The 8,658-nt window shown below is 41.6% G+C and overlaps 3 non-coding genes across 3 annotated transcripts; 1 reads left to right on the top strand and 2 right to left on the bottom strand.

Moving 5' to 3' along the window:
- Nucleotides 1-4,853: 4,853 nt before the first annotated feature.
- LOC116681324 (U5 spliceosomal RNA) lies at nucleotides 4,854-4,963 on the top strand. The gene has a single exon (XR_004330007.1). It is a non-coding gene; the product is annotated as a U5 spliceosomal RNA (small nuclear RNA).
- Nucleotides 4,964-6,923: 1,960 nt separating this feature from the next.
- Nucleotides 6,924-6,996, bottom strand: trnak-uuu (transfer RNA lysine (anticodon UUU)). Its single transcript has one exon. It is a non-coding gene; the product is annotated as a tRNA-Lys (tRNA).
- Nucleotides 6,997-7,617: 621 nt separating this feature from the next.
- Nucleotides 7,618-7,732, bottom strand: LOC116681323 (U5 spliceosomal RNA). Its single transcript, XR_004330006.1, has one exon. It is a non-coding gene; the product is annotated as a U5 spliceosomal RNA (small nuclear RNA).
- Nucleotides 7,733-8,658: the final 926 nt, after the last annotated feature.

Genomic DNA, 8,658 nt, shown 5'->3' with positions numbered 1-8,658 from the left:
CTGCTGAAACAATCAAAAATGACAAGTGCAGCTCTTACAATGCACCAAGTTACAGAGTAACAGTTCTGTTGAATACAATCAGTAATACACTTCTTTATATCCAGTGTCCCCAGAGGAAAGAAAAAACCCTGGTATGTAAAACATTTAAATCTTAAACAAAACAATTAGTGGACTTCAGGCAGACAGTTGGTTCTATTAAGTATTTGTGAATCTGCCCTCCTTGCGTTAAGTTCTTGACCGGTCATTCTTCTTATCTGAAAAAGAACATCTTGTCTCTGTGGATAGGCTCTGGTCTCAACCTGGGACCTGCTATGATAAACACTGCTCTAGAAAACTGTTTCTTTCAGACTTCACGCCATTTATCCTATGACAAAAGGATAGATCCGCTGTCGGGGGTCTGATTTAAAGAAATGGTACTTTAAAGTGTTAGGGTTTTAGCGTTAAACTAATGAGTAGGAATTTGACAAATCTAAATCAACCAAAAACTATTCTTTCAAACATTACACCTGAATCCTTCAACTCTTGATCTTTCCCTGACCGGAATTGAACCCGGGCCGCGGCGGTGAGAGCCCGAATCCACTAGACCATCAGGGAGTCACATCCATCAAATTTATCTTTGTAGATGTGAGTTTCCTTTTCACTTACTGGAATGACTCATATTGTTTAGGTGAGGAATGGCTCCTGGCTAGAGCTTCAGAAGGCAGGACATGACAGATTACACATCTGTCACATAGTCAGTTTGTAGTCTTAAATACCAAGTCTCTTGCTGTTCCTTGACTAGTTGGTCCCCCCTGCTTTGCATCGCTCCAGGTAAGTAGAAAGCAATCTGTTATGCACCTTTGCATTGCACTAAAATGTCAAAATTTGGACCTGAATCCAACAATAACATTACTTGACACTCACATACTGTAAGTCATTTAGTAGCTAAGCGTTCAGAGGATGTGGGAAGAAGCAAGTCAAGAACAGGTTTTGAAGGACTTGCCACAGCAGTGAAGCAGCAGTAGATATGTCTACTGTGTACAAACACATGGTAACTTTACATCTGTTGACAATAAAAATGCTCACAAAACACTTTACTTGCAATTGCGTTTCTTGTATGTATGTAGTGTTCCTCCTACATACAAATAACTGGTATGTTCTTTATTCCCAACATCATGTCTCAGACATTAGTTCCAGATGAAAACATTAGTTGTCAGAGTGGGATTGAACCCACGCCTCCAGTGTAAACTGCAACCTGAACGCAGCGCCTTGACCACTCTGAAAACTCACATTTTCAGAAGGACCTGTTTAAAAAATGATGATATAATCATTTCATGATATAGTAGGTTCTCAGTCATCCATGTCATAGTTAACAAGGGAAGGTTTCTCAACTGTCAGCCCAAATATATGGGCGTTCAATTTTTACACAGAAAGGTTAGACACAGAGCCCACTCACCCACCCATATCTGACAATTGAAAGCTGTGGAAAGGGGGGTTCCAAAGCTAATAGACCATTCAACAAGCAGTTCTGATGCACTATACTGACCCATTCAGGATGAACACTGTGTACTCTGACTGCAGCAAGTTCATATTTCAGTGATACCTAATTTCTATGGTGATTACGAGACTGAACGCAAAGTGTGTATCCCCCATGTACCTAAGCCTATCACTTCCAGTCAACACTGTCAATTTGAACTCCTTTCAGTTACATTAACGACCAGGTGACTCCTCAACATGCCCCTACCAACATACTGTTTACAGTCTAAATGGCCAAGGACATTAAACCTGTAAGCTAACTTTAAACTAGATGTGGAACGTTGAAAGGTTGATCTTTTTCACCTGTGCTGTGGCTTAAAAACAGGTTCCACCGAGATTTGAACTCAGATCTCTGGATTCAGAGTACAGAGTGCTAACCGTTACACCATGGAACCTTTATTTACTAGCCTTGAGGCCGCAGCCTTGCCATTCGGGTCCCTGGCATTCAGCAATAAATATAACAATTTTTGATCAACCCATATCCATTGCATGCTTAAAATAACATACTGGTTAAAGCCCCGCCCATTTCAAGACAACCCAACCCACTTCCAGGTTAAATCCTGTCCACTTCTGGGTTTAGCCCGCCAGATACAGATACAGATAATTCATATGGGTTATAGATACAGATACAGCTGTACTTGCACATCTTTATTAAACACTTCTTGCGTTAATCCTCCACTTTTTTTCCTTTTAACGTACGTAACTACAGCTCTGATTTAATACAGGACCAATGTCAGAGATCGTACAGATCTTTCTGCAGACTTTCACCAGCTAAATACCATTCTTATACCGGGAGTTGAACCAGGGCCACTGGGTGAAAACCAGGATTTTTCTTACTATTAGAAGTCTTAGGAGCAGCACCAAGACCTTTTGGACACCACTTAGGCCAAATGAATGTAAAATCAACTAACTGAAAGCTTTCTCAGATGTACGATTGTAGTCTCCAGAGGACTCCTTAAGAATGTGTGTAAAGGTTATTCAGGCAGAATCCAGACTGCTAGACCATATGAGACTGATACGTTGAATAATAACAGGGATTTTATGAATACATCCATACATATGACAGGAACAGGGCACATAAATACATACATCACTTGTTTATAAACACTGCAAGAAGTCTGGTCTGGCAGTCAAAAATACAATAATTCAAAATTCAGATTTTCAATTTTCCCCACCACCATGTCTATTTAAAGTTTTACAATAGGTGTTTGATCATAGAGACATATATTATGTCTATTTATTATCATTATATCAGTTAGGTTTGGGGACATGCATATTCACCATAGGGTACATACAGCTCTTATTTAATACAGGACCAATGACACAGATCTTACAAATCTTGCTGCAGACCTTCATCGGCTAGATACCAATTCCCATACCGGAGTTGAACCCGGGCTACCTGGGTGAAAACCAGGAATCCTAACCGCTAGACCATATGGGACTGACTAGATATTAATAACAAGGATTTCATGAATCATTTCATAGTCTGGCTGGAAACAGGCCTTCTCTTGAACGTGAATGAAGAAGCATCTTAAGTAAGTTGTATCTTGAAGCTTTTGAGTGTTCTTTAGGTTTTTATCTGCTTTAACTATTACCGGACAGCGGGGCACGGAGCAGAGCAGAGCGCCCGTTAGGGAGGAATTCTCCTCCGTGTTCAGCTCCATTTTGAACCTGTAAGCTCACTTTAACTAGATGTGGAAAGTTGAAAGGTTGATCATTTTCACCTGTTCTGTGGCTTAAAAACAGGTTCCACTGAGATTTGAACTCAGATCGCTGGATTCAGAGCCCAGAGTGCTAACCATTACACCACGGAACCTTTCAAAGTATTACTTGTGTTGCTTGGCAGCTAGAAGAGCTCTTATTCAGAAAAGTGATATTACTTTTTAACTTTGATTTGTACAATAGCAGTGCAAGCATTTTGCCCAGGTTTGATTTTCAGCCAACACCAGCTTTTGAAGCCATACACAACATTAACATTACATATTTTTCTCTAATTCCGTGATCTCACAAAATTCAAAAAAATCAGAAAATCTTCAGGGGCTGTAGCTCAGTGATAGAGCACATTTTGAGTGTCAATGCCCAGATGTGTTACAAGATTTTCAGTGAACATTGTGCTGTCCAGTGATGGTGGTATAGTGGTAACATAGCTGCCTTCCAAGCAGTTGACATGGGTTAGATTCCCAGCCATCGCAGTAGTTTTCATTGTGTGGTTACTTGCTTTATTTGTGAAGATTAGCCAGAAAGGTTACTCGCCCAACCCGATTTGATAAAATATTAGATCTCTGTTATGGTACAAATAAGGGAGCATATCAATCAATCAAGCTGCTTCCACGAGGATCCACAGACACAGGCAGCACTTTGCCTGTTAACTACTACTAACCAATTGAAAAGTTTATGAACATTTGTGCAAACAGATATGGCACAGCTATTCAGATTGTTGTGACCAAGTGGTTAAGGTGATGGACTTGAGATCCTTGGGGTCTCCCTGAGCAGGTTTGAACCCTGCTGATAACAAAAAGCATTCTTTAAAAGTGGTAGCAACCCCTGACACATCACAGTTGTGCCTTCATGAACAATATTGTGTTATCTCAAGTTCTGGAAGCAACCTTTCATCCAATGTGTTACAAGATTTGCAGTGAACGTTGTGTTGTCCAGCAGATATGCAACAGGTGTGCCAGTTTTTGACTTTGATTTATATCGCACAACACACTTTAACAGTACATGTTTTACAGTTTCTATTTTACTGTATTTATGTGCTTGTACTGTTATGTTTTTTGTTTCTTGTATTATGCTCCAGTTTTTATGAGTGTTGCGGCAGGTATGAGCATTGTAGAGACTTCACTTCAGACACTAGCACAGATGCTTTGTTAAACATCAACAGACTGGAAATAGCCTTACTGATGATACAAAGTATATGAATTAGCAGAGGATGGTTTCGATCCATCGACGCCTCGGGTTATGGGCCCAGCACGCTTCCGTTGCGCCACTCTGCTCTGCAGCATCTAACCAGGCCTTGGAAAATCTGTCATTCACATTTTGAGGGAAGGTGGCAACCAAAGCTCCAACAGCTTACAGGTTGTAAAGTTAAACATTTTGTATACCTTGCCACTATCTTTTATGTGAGCTTCCTGATTACTCACACATTGATTATTCACATGTAACACTTGTGATTGGCTGGCGTTTTAAAAAAGGGCATTGTGAGTACAGATATAAACATCAGTAAGGAGTCTACCAAGTGGCCTCTTATCATTTTAGTTTGGAGACCCAGTGAGGCTTACCGTGATGGTTTGGACTGGGTCGACTAGGGTTTTCTGCTGCTCTCGAGCAGACGGCTGTACTCACTCTGGTTCTCTTCATAACACACAGTCTTTCACCTTTTACTAAAGACTTCCTTGGAGGGGAACAACGATGCGTTGAAACTATGTTTGGTGGGCTTGCTGTTTGGCCGTGCCTGGCCGACAGGACTCCCCCTGACTGTGACCCGGACCGACCAAAAAATACTTGGGGTAAAATTCAATTGGCAGGGGGATGGGAAAACAAATTGGCCAGACACGTTAGGGAAAGTTGGGCAGGGACTAGGCTACTGGAGACTTAGAGGACTAACACTAGAAGCAACGGTTTTAATCTTCTGTTTTTATCCCACCCAGAAAGAGATTTTGGACCTGGATTCCATCTTTTATTTCCTGTGGAGGTCCAAGTGGGAACAAGTGCAAAGAAGAGTGATGAAGAAGCCAAAGGATAAAGGAGGGTAAGGAGTGTCGGACCTGTTATTGTTTTTAGGGAGCCACGGCCCCATCCAGAAATCCTAAGACTGCAGCTATGGCACGGTTCTGGTGGGATCATACCTCAGAAGATTGAAGACCTTACCCTCTGATCTTAAAGTACCTGGTAGGATGAGCGAGTACAGCATTATCTGTATCTGTATCTGTGTCTGTGCTCGGACTGGGCGGGGCCTAACCGGAAGTGGACAGCAATTAATCCGGAAGTGGGTCGGGTTGTCTTGAAATGGGCGGGGCTTTAACCGGTATGTTATTTTAGCATGCAATTGATATGGGTTGATCAGAGGCGGAAGACTGTGTTCTTCGGATCAAATAGATTGAATAAATTAGAAAATAAAATAAAAATCTCTGACAGGCAGAGACGCGATGTATGAAAAAGGAGAGCCATGTCCTGCTCATTGTTCCTCTTTGTTTTTTTTCTGTTGCGTGCAGTTGAAGCAGGACATGAAAAATTGCCAGCATGCTCTACTACAATTTTTAATTGTTCCTAATCTGGGTTAATTTAAATTAAACTTGATTTTAAATTTCAGATTACGAAAGTAACAGATGCTGCCTTCAGGGCTCGCCCGGGAGCTGAACCCGGGACCTCTCACACCCAAAGCGAGAATAATACCCCTAGACCAACGAATCACGTAAAAACATTAAAATAGAAATTTTCTATCAAGTCAATGTGATCAGTCAGTGACTCGAAAGGCAATTGTTAAGTAGTTTGTTTGGCATGTGGTGTTTTTATGGCTCCACTGCCAGATTGAGCTTTCTGACTATAGGTTTCTTCAGCTTCAGGTTTGTTTTTAACTTCGGTTTGTAGTACTTACATACATAGTAACCAGTAGATTTCTGGTGAACGTGGGTTTCAGACATGCTGCTTGGTTTAAATGCGACTCCCGTTGCATCTCTGCCATCGGAGAGATGCAGAAGATTTTTTGACAGTCAGCTGCCCCCCCCCCCCCGCCCCCCTCTCTCTCTCTCTCTCTTTCTTTCTCTCTCTCTCTCTCTCTCTCTTACTCACACACACACACACACACACATACACACACACATACCTGGTGTGGAATTAGAAAAAATAAAATAAGAACCAAAACAAAGTTATTACTAGATTACAAAAAGAAACAACACGAGCGCAAATGACTAGGAGCCAAGTTACCACAACAGTGCATGTAATGATCTGGCGCTGAAGAGGCGGTCAGCCCGGGTTTATGTATTGCAGTGGGTGATGAGTGATGAGGAACAGCTGAGTGGATGACGGAACGTAGATGGAAAGCCACGCCTCTAGATCCCCTGGAACGCCCTCACGGCAAGACAGACAAGACACACAGAAGAAGGGAAGACACGACACAGGTTGGGCAATGCAGCAGACCACAACACTTAGCCCTCGTGACAGGAAAATCCACCAGATGACCTTCTATCCAAGCAGGGAGATGAGTACAGAGATTTGGGTGCTAGCAAGATGGATGTAGGTTGCCTATTGTCATTTAAACTTACCAGCAACATTGTTATGATAGAAACCTGCTTGAAAAACAGCCACAATTCTTTTTGAAGAATTGTGCATGGAACACAAGAGATTGGAAAATTTTTTGAAGCATTCAGGCATGCCTAATGGACAACTCATCTAGCAGAATGTGCAACTTACACCTGAACAGGGACTTGAACCCTGGACCCTCAGATTAAAAGTCTGATGCTCTACCGACTGAGCTACCCAGGCTTCTAAACCTGCCACCTGTGGAAAAAACATCTCCTGAACTACAAAATGAAGTAAGTGGTCACTGTGTCCAAACCTTTGTTATAGAAGTTATATATCATAACTTTAAAGATAATTGCAAATTGTTGACCCAATTTTCAGGACCCAGAGACAGGTCCTACTGTCCTACTGAAAATAACTCTACATCCCCCACCTCTTTTTTTTTTTCTTCAAGAAGTATTATGCTTTTGGGTGGTCTGTCCATGTCTACATCAGAATCACTTTATAGATCCCCGAAGGGAAACTCTGGAAAAAACTGCTCCTTCGAGACGGATTTGAACCAGCGACCTAAGGATTTCAGCTTCTTGCCTCTACAGTCCTCCGCTCTACCACTGAGCTATCGAAGGGAGCTAATAAAGTATGCTCTGGAGGGAAACAAAAACATTCACATAAGCTCGTAGATCAATTGACAAGTATCCCACCCAGAAGAGAGATTCTAGCCATTTTTCAGCCAGGGGAGTCCTGGTGTCTCAGTAGCTGTCCACAGCCCATGAAATTGGCAAGGGTCTTGCTTCTATTATTTAGCTGCTGTTAATAATCTGAGTCTAGTTAAGGACAGCATATTTGTTTTTCACAAGTACAAAAGGCTCAGCCTAACACCAAAGCCCACCAAAATAGTTTCAACTCATCGGCGTTCACCTCCAGGAAGTCTTTAGTAAAAGGCAAAAGACTTGTGTGTTCTGAAGAGAAATCAGGGTGAGTACAGCCGTCTGCTCGAGAACAGCAGAAAACCCTAGTCGACCCAGTCCAAACCATCGCGGTAAGCCTCACTGGGTGTGCCGCTTTCCAAACTAAAATGATAAGAGGCAACTTGGTAGACTACTTACTGATGTTTATATCTGTACTCACAATGCCCTTTTTTAAAACACCAGCCAATCACAAGTGTTACATGTGAATATTCAATGTGTGAGTAATCAGGAAGCTCACATAAAAGATAGTTGCAAGGTCTACCAAATGTTAAACTTTACAACCCATAAATTGTTGGAACCTTGGTTGACTCAGATTACCAAAGCAGAGTGGCGCAGCGGAAGCGTGCTGGGCCCATAACCCAGAGGTTGATGGATGGAGACCATCCTCTGCTAATTCCTACGGTTTGTATCAGCATTACTTCTATTTCCAGTCTGTTGATGTTTAACAAAGCAGCTGTTGCTGCAAGTGTCTGAAGTGAAATGTCTCCACCTGCTGAAGAGTAAACTTAATTGCATGACAAGTTGATTTTCATCCATAAATATGGAAACTACAGTACTCATACCTGCTTTAACACCCATAAAACTGGAGCATTACAAAATAAATATACTGCACTACAGTACAGGTAAATAACAAACTGGAGTGTGATGCCATATACTACACACAGTACGAGTACATAGTGAAACTGTAAAAATTTATACATTTAAAGTGCTTGTTGGGCTGTCTGATAGCCTGAGGTATAAAAAACCACTGAGCTACATCCCTGGAGGATGTTCAGTTTTTTTTGGATTGTTTTCTGAGATATACTTAGACTTATCTTTATTAATCCTTTTGGGATGACTCCCTCAAGGAGATATAAATATCACTGAATAAAAGAAGAAACTGTGGTAAAACATGTAATGGCTTGACGTGCTTTGAATTGGACCACTGAAAAAAATC

Source organism: Etheostoma spectabile, unplaced genomic scaffold (assembly GCF_008692095.1).
Source record: "Etheostoma spectabile isolate EspeVRDwgs_2016 unplaced genomic scaffold, UIUC_Espe_1.0 scaffold00018611, whole genome shotgun sequence".
NCBI lineage: Eukaryota > Metazoa > Chordata > Actinopteri > Perciformes > Percidae > Etheostoma > Etheostoma spectabile.
Note: the sequence above shows the minus strand (reverse complement) of the source record. Positions and strands in the feature narration are given on the sequence as shown.